General features: G+C 36.0%; 1 protein-coding gene across 3 annotated transcripts in view; it reads left to right on the top strand.

The window, feature by feature from the left end:
- The window catches only part of WDR72 (WD repeat domain 72), a 233,094-nt gene that overhangs the window by 192,428 nt on the left and 20,803 nt on the right, over positions 1 to 19,863 (top strand). The window lies entirely within an intron of this gene.

Genomic DNA, 19,863 nt, shown 5'->3' with positions numbered 1-19,863 from the left:
AGGGAGAGTGAAGTCTGGGAATTAGATAAAAAGAGAGAGTGTGGAAGAATATAATGTTTTTAAAATGATTCTAGAGCAAGTCTCTTTCTTTTTTCTCCTCATTCATTCTCTCCCTGTGTTTTTTTGGGGGCCGGGGCTGGGAGGACACAAATGAATATAATGAGAAGAATGCAGTGTGGTTGTTTTTAGGTTAATAATTTTAGTTGACAAGAATCAAGCTAAAGACAAGGGTCATAACATTGTATTATTTGCTGTTAAACTCCTTAGCAAAATAAATTCCAGTCACTGAAACTACTCAAAGCAACTAAAAAGCTTAAACTAGACTTCCATAGGTATTTATGTCTTATCTAAAGGCCATTCTCTACTTTGGAGCACAAAATAAAAATAAGTACCGCATCTTAATTATTGAAAAAACAAATAACCTCGTATCGGGGTCATGACAGTGAACATCCTGGTTTGTGACGCTTTGGAGTTAAACTGCACATGAAGGAAGGGGTGGGTCGCCATGGGATCTCTAGGATAATGCTCATTCTCATCCTTTACATCTCTACAGTTAAAAGAGTTGCTGGTAAGGTCAAGTAAAGAATCTGAGCTCCTAACCAGTGCGATATTCTGTCCTTTATAGTGAACTTGTTTTGTTTTGTTGTTGCTGTTTTTTAATATGAAGATGTCAAACCCCTACGTTAAGCACAATGGCCCTCCAGTCAAGTCAACCGTGTGCGTCAGACAGTAGCAGAATATGAAGTAAGGCACAACTTCAATCTGGGCCATAATAAAGTAGCTGTTCATCTGTGGTCAGAGAGCACCATGAAAGACCTTGAGTTCTTTCACTTTATTTTGCAGAAAGCCATCGGACAGCTTTGCATCATCTAGCTATATCAATCAAGGACCTCAACCGCTGCTCACTGCTGAAAGCTTTCCTGTTTGGCTCTGTTTTTTCACAGACAGCTCAATAACTTGTCTGTGGAGTTGTGATAAATGTGCCATGTGCTTCTAAACTGTCTCTTTAACACTGGACTGCATTTCAACTTGTAATGCTTGTGACTAATTGCATGTATCAAAGGCTTTTTATTTATTTCTAATGATTATCCAATAGGCTTATCATTTCTATTTCTCACTCCTCTTCATAAAGTGGTTTTATTTTAAGTTGCACACTGCAGACTGTCAGCTAACCTCTAATGTAGCAGCTCTTGCTCAATGAATAAGCTGTCGAGTTAAGAGAACATAATTGGCAAACCCCAGTACATAACTAGAGCAAGTGCAAACTCCTAATGATTTTTCTTTCTCTTTTTGTGATCACCACACATAAGCCATAGTTTTAAACACCAACTTTATGGCCACCTACTGTGGCTGTCGGAACGGAAATTTCCTATTGGTTTTGTCCTCCTGTGTAAGAACGGTAGTCAGGATCACAAAACCTTCTTGTTTGGGCACAATTGCTAGTTTCTGCTAAGGAGGCCCCGAATAGAGCTATTATGGTAAATGAATAACTTCTCACTTTGAAAGAAGGTGGTTCTTTCAGATCAGGTTGGAGGTCAATGACAGGGCAAGGAAAGGAAGCTCATATTGCAGCTGTCTGCAAATGAGCTTTTCCTACAGATACTGTAAGGAAAAATAAGAGTCTGTTGGGGAGGCTGGTCTTCACCTAATCTTTAAAAAACGTTTTTAGAAAACCTACATGCTTTTTCTTAAACTTTCATTGTACTTTAAAAAAATTCCACGTTTATTATCATTAAAGTTTGTGTGAATTGTGAATGAGGACTCTTTCTTCTTTCTAGTCCATGGCTAAAAGAAACCAAGCCTACTATGGCAGGAGCAAAATCCTTGTTTTCCAATCCCAAAAAAAAAAAAAAAAAAAAAAAAATGCTAATATTCAGGGAGAAAAGTATATTAGCAAGTTATAAGTAAATAACCATTTAAGGTTGGTGTTGCTTTTGGGCTATATTTCTGTGGACTAAAAGCTTGAGTTTGAATCATACATTGATAAACTGAAGAGATGCTTCAAGGTATGCCTGAGATTATAACTCTCCAAGAATGTGGATTTTAATAAAAATCATACACATTTTAAGTATGCACCTGGAATAAGCTAAGAAATAGAATGTCCCATTTTTAAAGGCTAAAACATTAAGTTTCATTAAGAGACTTTTATTCTGAAGCCATTTCTTGCCTCACTAAAAATCCTGTCAAACAAATGAAATCAAAAGGCAGGTGCCATTTACTGCTGTGAATCAGAATAAGCCAGCCTCAGTCATTGGCTCCACTGGAAGAAAAAAGTTACACAAAATCAAGAAATCATCTACATAAGGTTTTGGAATACATTACAGAGTTCTTTCTTAAATAGCAAGCTAGTGAGTGGACTTTAACTTTTTGAATTTATAAATTAAGAAACCAATTCAACATCGCATTAAACATACTTTAATGGGATGTTGAATTGCTAAATCATCATTTTGCAACATAATCAAATAATCTTTGCTTCTCCTTCACTCCACCCCTAAGCCATTTCCATAAAGATCAAAGATGGGGGATAGTATCTATGGAGTAATATTTAATGAAGTTTCAATTGTCTAATGTGATACATAGCATTAACTTTAGAGCACATTTTTCAGAATTCGTTTTTGTTTGTAAACATCAGGGTTACTTTTTTATGCCGTAGTTGTAAACATGTTTGGCTTGAATGGTTGGAGTCTTCTGGATCAAGGCCAAAAATCTGCCAGGTAATAGGAAGAGGCAATCTAGAATTAAAGGTGTCATGGATAATGTTTTCAATGTTGATAACTAAGGATAATTATTAAGGATAATTGCCATTAAGACTGGATAAAATGTTAAAATTAATATTGGAGTCTATAAATTCCTGCTATAGAATGTGTAATAGATTCTAGGACCCATTTATAGTAGAAGTGGAGCTGTGTCAGTCAGTGTCTATGGAAAGATAGTAACCTGGGCCTTTGCTCTGAGCCCTCTGCTCAAGGTACCCACTGCTCCAGATTCCACCAGTGCCCCTGTTTCAGCATCAACAAGGGAAGAGGTCATTTCTACCCATTATTCGCTACAATAACCATACCAATGTGCACTTCTACAGACATGCCAAATACATTGAGTGGAAACTAACATTTGAATCTCACCTCCTCAAGCTGTGTCATCCTGGCTAGCCACTTTGAGCTTTAGTTTTTTTTCTAAAATCTAGTAATAATAATATAGGAAATTAATATATGTAAAACATTTTTTGAACTGTAATATTATTTTACAGACCTTAGATGCTATTAAATTATTCTAAGGCTAATGAGAGCCTTGGAGATTATATAGGAACACCTCCTTCGTTTAACTGAGCCTCAGGATGGTCGGTGGCCACTTTTCCAGGCTCACAGGCTCATCTCTCTTGACCTCAGACAGATTTCATTACACAAGAACTCAAAAGGTGCCATGTGAGCTGTTGCTTCTCCATCCCTACCTTCTGGCAGACATTGCTCATAGATCAAGACATTGTTTCTTGCGAGATCCAGATACAACGTTAGAAATCTTCTGAACATCACCTTCCAAGCAATCACTCTATACGCTTTTTGAATATGGCATGTGAGATAAAATTCTTAGCCATCGTAATATCTGAGAGACCCTTAAGCTCACACAAAATAAGTCAACATTTGGTGCTTCTCATTTTGAATTTTCATATTATCATACTAAAGGCAGCAGCCAATTTTCTTCTCCAAGATAATCTGAAAGTTCAGGGAAATTTAGTAAATGCTGAACACAACACAGCTCCCTTCACTTAGAAAACAGGCAAGAACTTCCTAACTTTAGAAAGCTAAGTACAATGACACTGTAATTGTTCATTTTGCTCTGATGGCTATGGCACTGCTAGTTGGCCTCTAAGCTTTTTGGATAGCCTGATACACTGAGAACTAATAAAGCAAATTACCTTTAAAGTGAAGTTTCTTATTTCGTTTCTATCATTGCTCTAATAACCGGAGTTAATTATTCATGTTATTGTATGTGTATGTGTACTATATGTGTATATATGTATTATACATGTAACATGGATTATACAACATTAGTGAGTGTGTGACCTTTCCACATGTACTCAGCATGCTTTATACTCATGATTTATATTTCTGTAAAGACCAGGTTTATGCAAGGTTTTGAACCATGTTGTAGAATGCCTATAATAGCAGTCTGTAGTTTTTTCTGAGATGACTTGATGAGTATGCTATTGTGGATTGAATCCATTCAAGATATTGCATTTTGAATCATCAAAAAGGATTCTCCATGATTTCCTAATGCAATTATATTACTTCTTTGAACTTTTATCAGTTTGGTCAGTTTACTAGGCTGGGTCCACCAGATAATTGCCAGCTCAGTGCCAATTCAGCCTTCTTCACATGGATGATTTGGGTGATATGGGTGACAGTTGATAAGTCAGTTCCATCCATCCATGTACAGGAACACTGCTGAATGTCACCCTGCTGATTTCCAAACCCTACTGTAGGCAATCTGCTAGAAACACTTATGTGAATTCTTTGAAGTAATAGATTAGGGAAAAAGTGACTTATTTGCAACAGAATGAAAACTAAAATGAAGAAAGGAACACAAATCTTTACTTCTAACAATAGTCTAACTTAACGATTTGTTCTTATGCTAGTAAGTTTAAATGGTTTCCATCATTATAATCCATATCCTGATACTCAATTACTCAATCTCATTATTTAACTGTTGGTAAAATATTTTCTCCAAGGATGGACATTGTATTGCCTCATTTATATATTTACCTTTTTATTATGCCTTAAACTTTTACACTGGCAATTAAAATAGAGCATTATTTGTTTTCTCCATAGATAAATGATGGAATACATTCTCATCCAAACATTTATTTTCAAATAAAATGTGTTTAAAGATTTTACTGTGTATTTTGATTTTGAAACAGTGTAGTATAGCTACATATTATAGAATAATAATGTAGAAACACAGATTGAAGCCTCAGTTCATTTTGCTGTTTGTTAAACAATTACTTCATTCCTTTTGTCTTTGTTTATTTTGTAAATTAAAATTAATAGCCCTTTCTTCTGAAGGAGTGCTATAAGACTTTTTAGGTAATGGATGTGAAACCCTTTGTCTTTGCAAGGTAATACTACAGTAAAGGGCTGAGAAATATATATTTTTTTAAACTGCAGACCACTGACCCAGCAAAATAATCAAATAAGTGGTCTGAATGTAAAACAAATAAATCAAACTTCATTTTAATTTAATTGAATTACGGGTGATAGGGTGAAATAGTAGGAGAGTCGAGTGAAATATAAAACATTAGCTGGTTTGCTATTTTAACAAAACTACAAGAATACCACAAACAAAAAATATATGTATTACAACATGAAGGAGGAGAGATAAAAGTGGGAAAGAGGCAAATGAGCCAGAAGGAGAAAACTGATATAAAAGTTGAGTATTCCTTATCCAGAATGCTTACTTGCACATGTTCTCTCTCTCTCTCTCCCCCTACATTTCCCAGTTTCCCCCAGATCTATTTCTTTCTTCTTTGTCTGCATTTTTGTCTCCCAGTGTTTCTTTCCTTTGTGTCTGCCTCTGCTCTGAAGTCTTCCGTGGGTCTGCTCTGCCTCTTTCCTCCGTGAAGTGCACATGCACTTCCTGAGTTGGTGCACAGTTTCCTTACCCTTCCGGCACTTACACATCCTGCCTTTTTAAATCTTAAATGGCTTCATGTTTTAGAAAGTGGAGAAAATCTCAGAACCTGGTAATAACAGATATCTAAGTAACAGCCCTGCTATTATTTGCATCTCCATCTCAGATGAATCATTGAATCTCTCCATATCTCCATATCAGTTTCCTTGATTCCAAAATGAAGATACCAATAGCCCCTCTATACTCAGTGGTGTGATGGAGTCAGCTAGCACCAGCTCCTGACAGCCAATTGTATGCATCTCTCCTCAGCTTTGTACATAGTGACATCATTTTGGTAGCTTGAAATTAGTTATGGTGGGAGTATTTATACCATAAAGATTGACAAATAGTACAAATCAGGGTTTTTGTTTGTTTGCTTTTGTTAAACATTTACCAACACAAAACTGCATATTTTCTACATGAGTTTGTAGTGAGGTTATATAAAAATAAATGTGAAGTGTGTAAACGGGACAAAGAAGTGCTCCACAAAACACATACATAAGGTGTCATTTTTCCTCACTCCCTGTAAACTCACTTCCTTTCTTCTCCTGTATCACAGTTCAGCTGATATATATCTATGTAGCAGTAGTATTTCATGTTACTAGTTAGAATGGGACCTCACCCATAAATCTAGGTCAAGTGCCTTTAGTTTGGAAAAGTTGTGACTTTCTGGAAAAGTTCAATACGCACAAAGCAAAATGTTTGCGTCACATCACAATGATGCTTACTAGGACTGTGCACACCAAAAGTCTTCTATAGGCATTGATTCAGTTACAGCAAATCGAATAGGCTTGAAACCAACTGAACAACAATCAGCTTTGGCTGTCATTTTGTCTTTCTCTTTTGGGAAGATAATGGGAAATTGTGACAAATAATGTGGTGAGGGTTTCTCTAAATCCTTCATTGTTAAGGTTTTTTCTTTTTCCAATTTATGGTAAATAACAAAAAATTGGTTCAAAACAGTTCTTACTCATCTGTGTGATATTACTGCAAGTAGGGATCATGTTATTTTACCAAACGACTCTTCTGCAAGTCATAAATTGGCAAGAGTTTAACATGAAGCGTGAAGAAGACTATTATGGTCAGTTGAAAGCTAAAAGAGGACCTAGCAAGAGAAATATAATTAGCTAAACTGGAATTTGGCCAGGCTCCTGAAATCTTTTATTGAAAAGAATACCAAATAAACACAAATTAAAGGCACTATACATGTTATTAAGCAAAAGTGTCAAAATTATTAGACATATGATAGGATATTTACCAAAAAGAACATAAGCATTTACCAAGTTTACTTTGCAACAGCTGATATTTTCCAAAAGCAGTAATGAAAATTTTAAGGATTAAAATTGTAGGGATGGATAGTTTAGTTTAAAGCCATAGTTGTTTTCATTTTAGTTGGAAATTTTTAAAGTTTCAAATTGCGTCACTGTGTTACTCAAATAAAGTTAAACATTTAAACTAATTAGTATATCACAAATATTTATATAGCTTAATACCTTGTACATCTAAATCTGTTATCTAAATACAAGGACTATTTGCTCCAAAATGAAGGGAGTGAGTCACATTTTTAAAGATAAGTAGGTTCATTCCCATTTTTAGAAAATTCTCATAAAAGCACCTTGCTGTTAATATAAGTGAAATGCATATAGCATTTCCTTTCTTCTTTGCCAGTGCTAAAATAATCAAGGAAATCAGAGGTGGAAAAAATACCTTAACCAATGCTTAGGTTTCTACTCAACTCAACAACTAAATAGAAACATTGGGAACCCAGGAAAGAGCCTCCTTAAAAGCCACAATAGAAATATTTCTAGAAATATCACTTTACACGACACAACAGCTTCAGAAATCTGTTCTCTCCTAGGCTACATAACACGAAAACATTGCAGCACCCACTACCTGGGTTGAGGCAGCTCATTAGCCGAGCTGTCTCGGTATGTGTGTCTGCCATCAGCATCTGTGAAAGAGGAAACACTCACCCTGCCAGATTTGGGTCATGAGGTCAACAGGTCTCATTTATTATTCAAAATTGCTGTCTGACCTTTTATCTTCTAGGTCAAAGGACGCTGTATTCTAGTTGGTTGAATTTTTTAATGATGAAGCCACTATCTTGCCAGATAATAAAATTACATCTCCCTTCTACCGGGTGTTATGATTTTCTCCTCCCCTGTCTAAAAATGTAGTATTCTGAATCATTGCTGTGGGAAGGACCCTCAAGAAAGCCATTATTTTTTATTTTTATCTTTTTTTTTTTCCATAAGATTTCTAGAGATTTAAATGATATTGACCGTTGTCAGTGACTGAAGTTATTTTTCTTGGCTATGATTTGAACCTTTCAACCCACCTTTGGGATTCCACCACGTCCTGTAGAGCTCCTGGGCTGCACAGAAACTAATACTTTCCATGCCGATGGCCCCTGAGTGTGGGTAGTCATAGGTTTCCCAAGCCAAAGGGGATGAAATCAAATGGCATTCAATGTTGACCGGTTAATATTTGCTCCTGGATGAGAAATAAGTAACAGACAAACGTGTAACTATCTTCCAAGTCAGAGGATATTTGGGAGCAGTCTTCTGTTCTATATTATACAGGTTTTTCATTATCCAAGAAAGAATTTTTTAAGGCACTTCATTATTTTCTATGTGTCTATTCTCAATCTCATAAAACATAATGAAAGAAGAACAGTTAAAACCACTGCAATAGAGAATGCCTTTGAAAATATTCAGACATCTAGCCCTATACTATAAAATTAGCTATAAACATTTAACAAGCAATATTGAAGAAAATTGAGACTGCTTCAATAGCAGATTGGGTAGCTGTGCAAATAGACATTGTTCCTAAGAATGATTTTATCCTGTGTACAAGAAAAAGTCAAAGGTCACATTGGTCCTGTCCTTGAAGCAGACATATGAGATGTGACCATGTGCTTTGTGACACTGCATGTATTGAATAATTTTGCCAAGCTAGTAAACAAATAGTGGAGAATATGTAGCATTCATGAGCCCAGTGAGGCATTAATACACTAAACAGTTAAAGTTACAACTCTGAACTTGGATATATAGCTTTGTCAACACTATGAAATTACCTGATATTGACTCTGTGTCTTTGAGTATTTATACATATGAGTACATACATACACACACACACACACACACGATAGATGTAGAATACTTCATTTGAGGATAGTCTAAAAATGCCAGGTGACACTTGCAAGGCATTCCAAACAACCACATTTCTGTCTTTTCCCTGAATATGCTCAGCAGCAGATGGGTGAATGGTCACTTCAGTTCCTCCTTTTCCCACCCTGATCTCAAAAGACTGTTAAACTAAATAGAGACCAACTGCCAGACAGAATCAGAAGTTTCCTGCCTAGCATATTGCATGTGCGTGCGTGTGTGTGTGTGTGTGTGTGTGTGTGTGTATGTATGTCTGTGTATTCTGTCTTCTTCCATTTCTGAATTGGTTTCCTACATCTAATTTTACCACCTCTTTCATTGATACCTTTTATTGGGTTTAGCAGAATCTTCTTCAAGGGGTTTTCACCTTGGCTCCCTGCTTTCTTTATCTGGACCATCTTATGTCTGACTCTTAAAGTAATTGTTTTATATAGTGATTCTATGATTTATACATGGGAATGACTTTCGTATTTAATTTTTACACAGCATCAGAATTGTATGTTTGCATAAGGAAGCAAATTCATGGTGATAAATGTCTCCAGGTTATTTATGGACAGGTAATAAACCTAAGGAAGGGAGATACGACTTTCTCCTTTTACGCATCTCCTGGTTCTGGGTCAGTTGCCAAGGGTACTTTGCCCAGAGAAGGTGCTGGAAAGAGAAAGGCTGAGAGTAGGTTTGATCAAATTTCCATTCCAAGACATATTTCATACAGTAGTCAGCACGATCTTTACATATGTAAATCTAAACATGCCACCTCTGCATAAATTATTTCAATGTCTTCTCATTGCATTTAGGATACAATACAAAATGCTTAACAAGTGCTCTTAGGCTTGTGGTTTGACCTGTCTCCTCTCCACCTTCATTTTTGCCAGTCACCTCCCCGTATTCTGACCCCCCAGTCTCACTGGCCATCCTCCATTCCCCAGACCAGGCCAAGCTCCCTCTTCCCTCAGAACTTTCACAGATCTTTTCAAGTGACACCCATTTAACCTGTAATCTTTCCTATTGCCTACTCTTCACCTAATTTCTGCCCATATTTCAGTTCTTACTTTAAAGGTCGTTTCCTTGGCCGGGCGCGGTGGCTCAAGCCTGTAATCCCAGCACTTTGGGAGGCCGAGACGGGCGGATCACGAGGTCAGGAGATCGAGACCATCCTGGCTAACACAATGAAACCCCGTCTCCACTAAAAATACAAAAAAATTAGCCGGGCGTGGTGGCGGCGCCTGTAGTCCCAGCTACTCGGGAGGCTGAGGCAGGAGAATGGCGGGAACCTGGGAGGCGGAGCTTGCAGTGAGCCGAGATCACACCACTGCACTCCAGCCTGGGCGACAGAGCGAGACTCCGCCAAAAAAAAAAAAAAAAAAAAAAAAAAAAAAGGTCGTTTCCTTAAATAGACACTCCTTGACCTCCAAGCTTCCTTAGGTTCACTCCATTATTTACTCTCATGACAGACTGTGATTTTCTTTCATATTACTCATTTTCTTTTGCAATTAATAATCATTGATATGTTTTGTGTTTATGTACAGATTATATGTCTCCTAGCCAGATTCTAAGCTTTATAAGAGATGGAGAGCCTGTGTCTTTTGTTTGCCACTTCTCTAATATGTGTATTCCAGGACCTGTCACATTGTAGGTGCTCGATAAATATTCCTTGGATTAATGGTGCTGTCATTCTCTTGGCTGCTTCATTTATACCACTTTTAAAGTGAAGTCCTATTTATCTGAGCAAGTCTCTAACGTTATACAGCAAGTCTCTAACCATTTTTCTAACCATTCCTTGTGGAGGAAGCCAAAACACACACCTTTTTCTCTGCTGGAGCCGAGTGGTGGTTGAATGCGGCTTTAAAGGGGTAGGCAGAGCAAGCTTTTTGTTTAATGCATAATAAATAAAAGGATGGAGAGATGTTTATGTTATCATCTTAGGCTCAGAGGTTCTGATAATCTCCCATTTCATATCATGACTGTCACTGTGATATAAAAACTGGAGCTCAGCTGGTGACTTGATGCACCAACCAGAAATGGTCAAGACGAGAGGTCTGCAAACCGTTTGTAAGCTGAATTCAGCCTGCTGTCTGTTTTTGGTAAATAAAGTTTTTTTGGAACACAACCACACCCATCCATTCATGTATTGCTTTTGGTTACTTTCATGCTTCAGATGCAGAGTTGAATAGTTTTGATAGAGACTATATGGCCCACAAGTCTAAACTATTTACTATCTGAACCTTTAAGAAAACATTTGCCAATCCCTGATCAAGACTGATGAGAGTGGAAAGCAAACATAAGTGATAGACTGTGTCTTACTAAGCTTGTTTCCTCAACACTTATCACAGTGCTTTCCACCAATCAGTGTTCAGTAAACAATGGTTGGCTTCAATTAAACAGGTTTTTCTGGTTTCATGGAACTCCTGTTTTCTGGAGCTGATATTATGAAAGGGGACACCAGCAGTTCACTCAGGAAAGTATCTGCATGAATGAAAGGGAAAGCAAATAACCACAGATGGGTAAAATAACTCTGGGAAGCCCTGGGACCTAGATCTGGGGCCTTCGGTTTAGGCACTTGAATTTGGATATGTATTATAGAGTTGGACACGAACATAAGGCCAACAGATCTGTTGTAAAACCAAAGTCTAAGTTAGCCTAAGAGTAAGACTTCATTTTTATATTAATTTAACTATAAAACCAAAACAAAAGCCTACGTGACCTTAGGTGTAACGCTTCACCTTTATATTGGTGTAATTAACCATTGAAATGTTTCTACTAAAAGTGATCTCCCTTCATCAGTCTGTGTTACTCATCTTTTTTAAAAAATCCTAAAATCAGCTTGTTTTTGAAGCAGGTCCTTTTTTACAGCCTCAGCTTTTATTATGTGTGTGAAAAGGGCATGTTACTTTAACTACCTTGAGTTTAAATTTTCTCATTGATAAATGGGAAAACACACATCTATTCGGGAGGGTCATTTTGAGGATTAAAGGATGCAAAATATGTAAAGTATATATATATATATGTCAACATCCAAACCTGAAAATTGACTATACAGTTTTTGAACAGAGTCTATCAGCTACATTCTAGTTCTCTCAAGAAACAAAATGGTCCAGTGTCCCCTAGCTGCTTGTTCCAAAAGCACTGTGTATCAGCCCAGCTTGACATTCATCACACGCGACTGTAATTACTTGTTCAATGTCTCTTGCCTGTCAGACCATAAGATCTGTGAGGGCACAAACCATGCCTATGTTTTATTGTTTCCTCTCCCCAGCACCTTGGACAGTACCTGACGTACTGGGTCCCCCAAATATGCATATGACTGAAAGAATAACATGCTAAAAGAAATAAAAATCCCTAAGAATAAATAAACGTCATCCATACCTAACCGTTTGAAATAGTTCCTACCTAGATGTTTGTTCTTTATACCTGGGGTACAGTTATTGGTTCTCTTTCTTCTATAAATTTCTCCAAATTCTTTCTAGAGCTTCTTGCCTATCATTCCCAGTCTTCTCTGTGTCGATATAAAGAAGATGAACAAAAAATGGAAACACTGTTTGCATTGCTGTCTATGCTAATCTCTCTCTCTGTTGACTCTGAATTCTAAACATGTCTCCTGTAACTGCTTATGACTTACAAGCCCCTTCTAGCAAATAGCTCTTCCATTTTAAGGGGTCAGAACTAGTTTTTTAAAAATCTTACAATCACTTATAAACTACTAAATAGTATGTAATGTTTTATAATCAAGCTATAGTTCCCCCCACCCACCTCCCGCCAAAAAAAAAAAAAAAAAGCACAGTTCATGACATGGTCAGAAAATCATTAGCATTCACTACAGATAGTTCCCTCAGCTTTTACTTTTTAACCTCACCCCAATTCCCATTGCCTTTATAAATTAGTAAATGGAGCTTATCAAAGATTAATGCCTTGCTTTCTCCTTTTGGCAACTAACTCTTTCTTCTCAAAATCACTCTCTTTGAAGTCAGCCGAAATTCTGTACATGGTCCGGATGCACAACAGGAATTCCAATCCCAGTGCGTGGCAGAAACTAACGCTGCTGCATCTGAGAGCCCGAGCCCTCCCATCAGGCCTGCCCTGTTTATTCTGCAGGAGCATGGTGGCACTGGCTATTTCTCTTCTACTTAAGAAGTCTTACCTACAAAAGATACCTTACCACGGGTACATTTAGAAGGAAAACAGGTATAAAGTTCAGTGCTACCACACACTACTTTATTGAAAGAAAAGATGATTTAGTTAGAAGATGATCAGAGCACAGCTCTAAATTACTATAGGGAGTAAGCAGAGTTGATGACCACTTTATATAGATTTTATACTGGTTATTTTTCACCAGGTAAGGTGGCCTCACATTCAGCATACACTTATATGGCAGACAAATCCAAGTGGTCAATCACAAAGAAGTCATTCAAGTGGTCAGTTACAAAGATGTCATCAACCATTGGAGATCAGCAACATTTATTTCTTTCCTTTTCTTTTCTTTTTTGCTGTACAGCATCCACTACTGCCACGAGAGCACCCTAGTTTTCTTTTGTGCATTCCTGCAGAAACAATGAATTAATTTGTCCTCTTCCTTCAGGTGCCCTAAGCACACTTGAAGTGCCTACCACCAGATCAATTCCTCTATCATTACCACAGTGTGGCCATGGGATGGGCAGATTTCTTTAGCTCAACCAATTAATCTCTTTGAGGCCCTGAACTTAAAGCTGAATGAAGCAAAGGCAGAACAAGTGGATGAAATTCTTTTATTCCAGGTGTGGCAACCAAAAGAGGCTGGTGTAGTTCTTCCTACAAATGAATTTTAGAAGTTCCCTGTTCCTGTTACCTGTGGTGAGTGGCCTTTGTGTACATGGTCATTATTTAACTCTTACAACCACAGAGACCTGATGAATACAAAGATTACTGATCACTGCTCTATACCCAGCACCTCCTATGTGCTCTGTCACCCAGTAGCACTCATTGTTTATAGAATGAATGATATTATAGTAGTAACAGGCCAGGTGCGGTGGCTCATGCCTGTAATTCCAGCACTTTGGAAGGCCAAAGCAGGTGGATCATCTGAGGTCAGGAGTTCGAGACCAGCCTAACCAACATGGAGAAGCCCAGTCTCTACCAAAAATACAAAATTAGCCAGGCGTGGTGGCGCATGCCTGTAATCCCAGCTACTCGGGAGGCTGAGGCAGGAGAATCGCTTAAATCCAGGAGGTGGAGTTTGCGGTGAGCCAAGATTGCAACATTGCACTCCAGCCTGGGTGACAAGAGCAAAACTCCGTCTCAAAAAAAAAAAAAGTCACACTTCGGTTATTTTGGAATATTAGGGCATGAAATATTACATACTTCATTTCTAAGAGAAACCATTTCCAGACATCTTGATGAAAATGCCCACTCTGCTGTTCAAATTTTATATTTTAAAACTGTACATATATATTTAATTTTATCTATCTTATGCAATAATTAAAATACTTGGGAGACTGAGTATAGCCTATTGAACACTGAATCATGAGTTCAGATCTAAGGCCACGCTCTTCCTTTAAAACAGAATCTCCATGACTTAACATTTCTGAACTTTTTTGGTTTGGTTTGTTTAATGTCATTATGCTATACTAATAGATTCAGAGAGTTAATTCAATTACTTGCTAGATAGAGTTTCTTACAAGAATAAAGTGTATCTTGTCGTTTATTCAATCTGTTTTTGTGTTTGTTAAGAGTGCGTTAGAGTTTTCCTCAGAGGTTTTAGAAAATGTTGATTATAAAAAACGACTGTAAATAGAGGCTTCTTTGTCATTACACCTTTTTAACTGGTTTTTGTTTGTATTTTTGAAGAATATTGATTTATATACCATGCTACTTCACTAACATCTTTTTCTTTGCAACATAGTTTTTGATCCTTTGAGTGTTCTGGGTGTATAATTATACCTTCCAATAAAAAATAGTTTTATTTATTTATTTATTTCAGTGTAATAGTTACATTTCCCCTAATTGTTTCCATTTGACTTAATTGCAATGGTGAATATGTTCAACTCAATGTTAAATAGTTGTTGGAAACAGTGGGCATCCTTGTTGTTTTCCTTATTTTGATGGGAAATCATTGATGTTTCTGAATTAAGTAGGTTGTTGGCTATGGAGCCAAGGCTTATGTATTTTGTCATATCAAAGAAATATCCAGCAATCCTATTTTATTAAGTATTTTTACATAAGTGGATATTTAATTTTGTCTAATGGCTTTTCTTTCCCTATTTCTACTGTAATTGTCTACTTATGCTTTCTATCACTACCAAGTTTTCCAGAAAAGTACTTATTTTATCTAGATTTTCAAATTAATTTGTATAGACTGAGCATTATAATCTCTTAAGACTTTTTGAATTTCTTCTCTGTTGATAGTCATTTTCCTTCCCCTTTCATTTTTGATTTTGTGTATTTGTGAATTTTCCCTTTGCTTCTTGATTAGATTTGTTAGTGGTTTGTTGGTTTTATTGATTACTTTGTTAAAAGTATCTTTTGTATTTCTTTCTTTGTTCTTCTCTTTTACTGTTTTCTAACTCATTGTCTTTCTTTCCTCTTGTTTTTTTTTTTTTTTCTTTCTTTGGTTTGCTGTATTGTTATGTCTTCATTATTATAATTGTTTTAAGTTCTGCAATTTTGTATTGAATTTCTCTTTTGAGCTGAATTATTTAGTAACGTGTTTTGACATTTCCAAGTGGAAAGATCCAATTTCTAGCCTTACTGCGTTGTGATCAGAGAAGTTGTCTGTGTTAGTTCTATTCCTGGAATGTTGGAGGGGTCACTCCGGAAATTAAGATGTGGCCAATTTTGTAAATGTTTCATGTGCACTTAAATACAAGGTGTGCTGTCTACTATTGGCATTAGAGTTTGATTATTACATCTACTTTATTGACTTCTGTAGGTTTTCTATATTCTTGTCAATATTTTGTCTCCATTATCTGTCTTATATTCAGAGATATGAGCTAACGTTATCTGTTGTTAGTTTGCGTTCCCTTTAGTCTCTGCCTTATTAAAGTAGCTGTGTTACTACATACACATGTATTAGTCATTGAAATACCTCCATTGTGAATTACAGTCTTTAGTATTATGAAATACTCTTCTCTGTGTCTTTATTTATTGCTCTTTGGTTTGCATTCCACCATGTTCAATAATATTGTGACCACTGCTTCTTAAAAATTTATTTATATCCTGTCTATCCTTTTATCTTTAATCTTGCTTAACTCTTTGTTTTTGATGTATCTTTTTAAAAACATCATCGTGTTAGATTTTACTTTGTTAGTCTATCTTAATATCTTTTATGCTCAGAGGTAAATTAAGTCCATTAACATTTATTGATAATGTTGATACGTTTGTATATGGACACAAATATATGAAACTATATATATTCTTTTACTATGTCATCTATTTCATTGTATTTTCCTCAAAATCTCTCTCTCTCTCTCTTTTTCTGTATGTATGTATTGAGGGAGTATTTGGTAGTTTTTTTTTTTCTTAATGTTTACCTTTATGCTAAAACCATTATATATTACCTTTCTTCTCATTGCCAGGTAGCCCTCAACTATTAGCAATAATGAAATAATTTGCTACTAACATTTTTGCTTTCTCTCTTCCAGCATCTAATTTGAAATGATACTCTTTTACTCTCAGGTAATACATATACTACTAAGTATGTGTATTACTATGTAATTACTCAGCTTATCCAGCTTTTTATGCACTCTCCATATCCCTCTGATCACCTGCATTTTTCATAGTTGTTCTATGAACTGTCAGAGAATACAGCCATATTTCTATAACCATCATTTGATTTTAGTTCTACAGGTAAATGTGTATTTAGTGCTTACTTCCTATTCTGATGTTGATGGCTTTTCAATTATTCTAGTTATCTAAAGCTCATTTTTAGTAGGTCACCCAAGAAAGGCATATTTAAACAATATTTCTTAAGTTATTGCATGTTTATATTAGCTTGCAGCCTTTCTAGTTAAAAGTCAATTTTGCTGGATAGAAAATCTTAGTTCAATTTTTTTTCTTTCTTTTAAATTTTTAAGCATGTTACTTTATTTTCTGGTGTGAATTGTTATCATCAGAATCTTTTGACAATTTTATTTTTTTCCTTGTGAGTAACTTGACCCACTTCTTATTCTATACTATTTTGAAATTTGCTCAAATATGGAATATTGCTATTATCTGTAAGTTCACATTAATGATTTTCACGGAGTATGTGTTGTAAAGACCAAAAGCAAGGCACTACTTATATCTAAATGTACTTACTGAGACCAATCATGACGTCTCTGATCCAGTTATGTCAGCCGCTTTTATAGAAGGATCAGAGCCATGCAGTGACCTGATTCATTCTGTGATCTGCTGTGTGTCTAGCGGTGGGTGAGGTGGGGCGGGTAGCAGTATAAATATTGGGTCAAACAAGATAAAAATACAGTGAAAAACTTTTTATAATAAACCAAAATAAATCTATTTTTCACCTTTAAAATTAATTAAAATGGATATAATAATGCATTCCGCATCCCCCAGTGTTAACCTGGTGTTCAAGAAAAAGAAAGTTTTTTGATGCTATTTTATATGAGGTTTTATAGTGCTTTGTACCCTGGAAATGAAAAAGAAGAATGTTAATAACAAGTAAACCACTGTTTCTGTGTGTTAGATATATACTCCATCAAATGACCTCCTCCACTAATGCATTTGCCATTGATGGAGCTGAGCTGCATTAGACTTTCAGTTTCAATACTAGCGTTTCTTAAATCCTAATGTGTGAATGGAGACCAGTAAAAAAGCAGCAATCAGGAACCATGCACAAGTGATGGTGCAAGACCTGTTCTTACTTTCAAATATAAAAGATTATACACACTTGCTCATTTCAAATGTTATGATCTAATTGTATCCATAAGCTGAAATTTGTGCACATACAATAATTTAAATTTCCGAACCCAAATCAGTTCTCTAAAAGGGTAATATATATATGTAAATTATATCACCATATCATTATTTCCATTCCATTTAACTTTTATTTAATTTATCAGCAAAAAAAAAAAAAAAAAAAAAAAAAAGCTGTTTGGAATAACTTTCCAGTGAGGTTCTATGTTATCTGGTCAGCATTGTCAGAAATCACTTTTACTTCCTTCCATATTCAGCACTCTTGATATGAAAAAAGAGAATTACAGATGACTTTGGACGGGTTTTTATTTAGTTAATAGATACCATTACATGGCTACAAATGGACATGCCTCTTTAAACTGGTAAAATAAAAGGGGGCCCCTAACAATAACTTGTAGATTTCTACAGTCTTCAATGAAGATCAAGATAATATAGCTATTTAAAATATTTCTTATATTACTAGGTCAGAGAAATTTTAGATATTACTACATTGCTAGTAAAATAAAATAAAGTGTCTTGACCTTAAGCCTGGACATCTTATTTACATTTATGCATATTTCTAGACAAAAAAAGATATACAAATAGTAATAATACTGAATTTACTTAGACCATCTACATTTGAGCACTTTACATGTTTTAACTCATATAATTGTAACAACAGTTTCTTGCACCTGGTAGGCACCATCATTATTGCTATTTTGTAAATGAAGAAACAGAGACAGAAAGGTAAAGTAACATGACCAAGGTCACCCAGTTTGTAGATGAGCCAGGATTGTATTTGAACTGGGCATTTTAATAGCATTTAGATACATTTCTGTAACAATAAACTACTTGTCTTTCATTTGTGAAAGCTGTCCTTTTCAGAAGAGGCCCTAAAACTCAATAATAATCTTGAACAATGTTTGCTGAAGGAAACACTTATAAGAAACCAGCCGATTAAAAAAGGAAAGCAATATATGTAATTCTCTGCACATCTAATAATTATACAATGTCATTCAATTAAACCATCACTCTTAGAAGCAGAATCCTTGTATTACCAAGTACAATCCTTGCCAAATATCCAGACACAATCATGGGCTTTAAGGATTACAAGTCACATAATAAAGGATAATGACCTAAAATTAAGCACACCAATATAGAAAGCTGGGACTGTCATGCTCAGTATAAGTCAGCAATCTATTAGATTTAATGTGAGATTAAGGAGCTATGTAACCCCTAATTACGCTGTTTTTCGTTAAGAAAAAACGTGATGATGGTGCTCAGTACAATTCTTCCTTCTATTTACCTCTGTTTAATTGGATTGTGGACTGCTTAAACATCTTTGAGTTGGAGCTTATAAGAAGATGATCCCAGCTGTTTTTCAAAGCTTAAGGCAGCAGACAGACGACACGATCATGTTAAGGCTCATGCAAAAGCCTTAATCCTACTTTTTACCATCAACCAGCTACTGCAGTCCAGTGTTTAACCTTATAAGTGCTAAATGTGCTTTGTCACTGCTTTTGTAGATTTGAATTGTCATTGTTTAAAACTTTTAGCTTCAATGCCGTTCAAAGATCTCAATTCTCTCCACCTTTGGAGGCTGACCATGTTACTGTGCGGTGGTTCACCACACTTCTAAAACGTCAACTGGAGAACAGTGACTTGTTTGTTCATACATTCATCCACCCATTTACTCATCAGATAAATATTCAGCTTTTTTGTGTCTTTCCCCAAGCTCTCTTGTAGACATAGGAGAGCAACCAGAAAGGCACCTTTCCTTTCTTTGGAGGTCGACTGACGAGCCCCATGATCATAGCGTCTCACTCATTGTTGAAAGTAAATAAAATAAGTTGAAGTTCTCTTCCACTTTTTCTAACTACATTTTGCCAGTCCAGCCATTGAACAACTTAACCTTACAACTAACAGCTGTAGTATTACTGAAATTAACAATATCGAAGTATTTAAGGAGTAAAGGCAAATGATCAAATTAGCCTTCTCTACAGCTGCACATGCTACTTGGATGGTGACATACTTTCTTTTCTCTTTTCCTTTGGAGGGTGACTGATAAAGGAAAAAGGGGGTGGCTCTCTCATTTGTCCCAGTGATGGTGAGCAGCCAGGAGAAAAGCAGACACACTTAATGCTCAGCTGCTCTGACCAGTCAAGCA

This window comes from Macaca thibetana, chromosome 7 (assembly GCF_024542745.1).
Source record: "Macaca thibetana thibetana isolate TM-01 chromosome 7, ASM2454274v1, whole genome shotgun sequence".
Taxonomy (NCBI): domain Eukaryota; kingdom Metazoa; phylum Chordata; class Mammalia; order Primates; family Cercopithecidae; genus Macaca; species Macaca thibetana.
The sequence above is the reverse complement of the archived record's forward strand: the minus strand, read 5'-3'. Positions and strand labels throughout refer to the sequence as shown.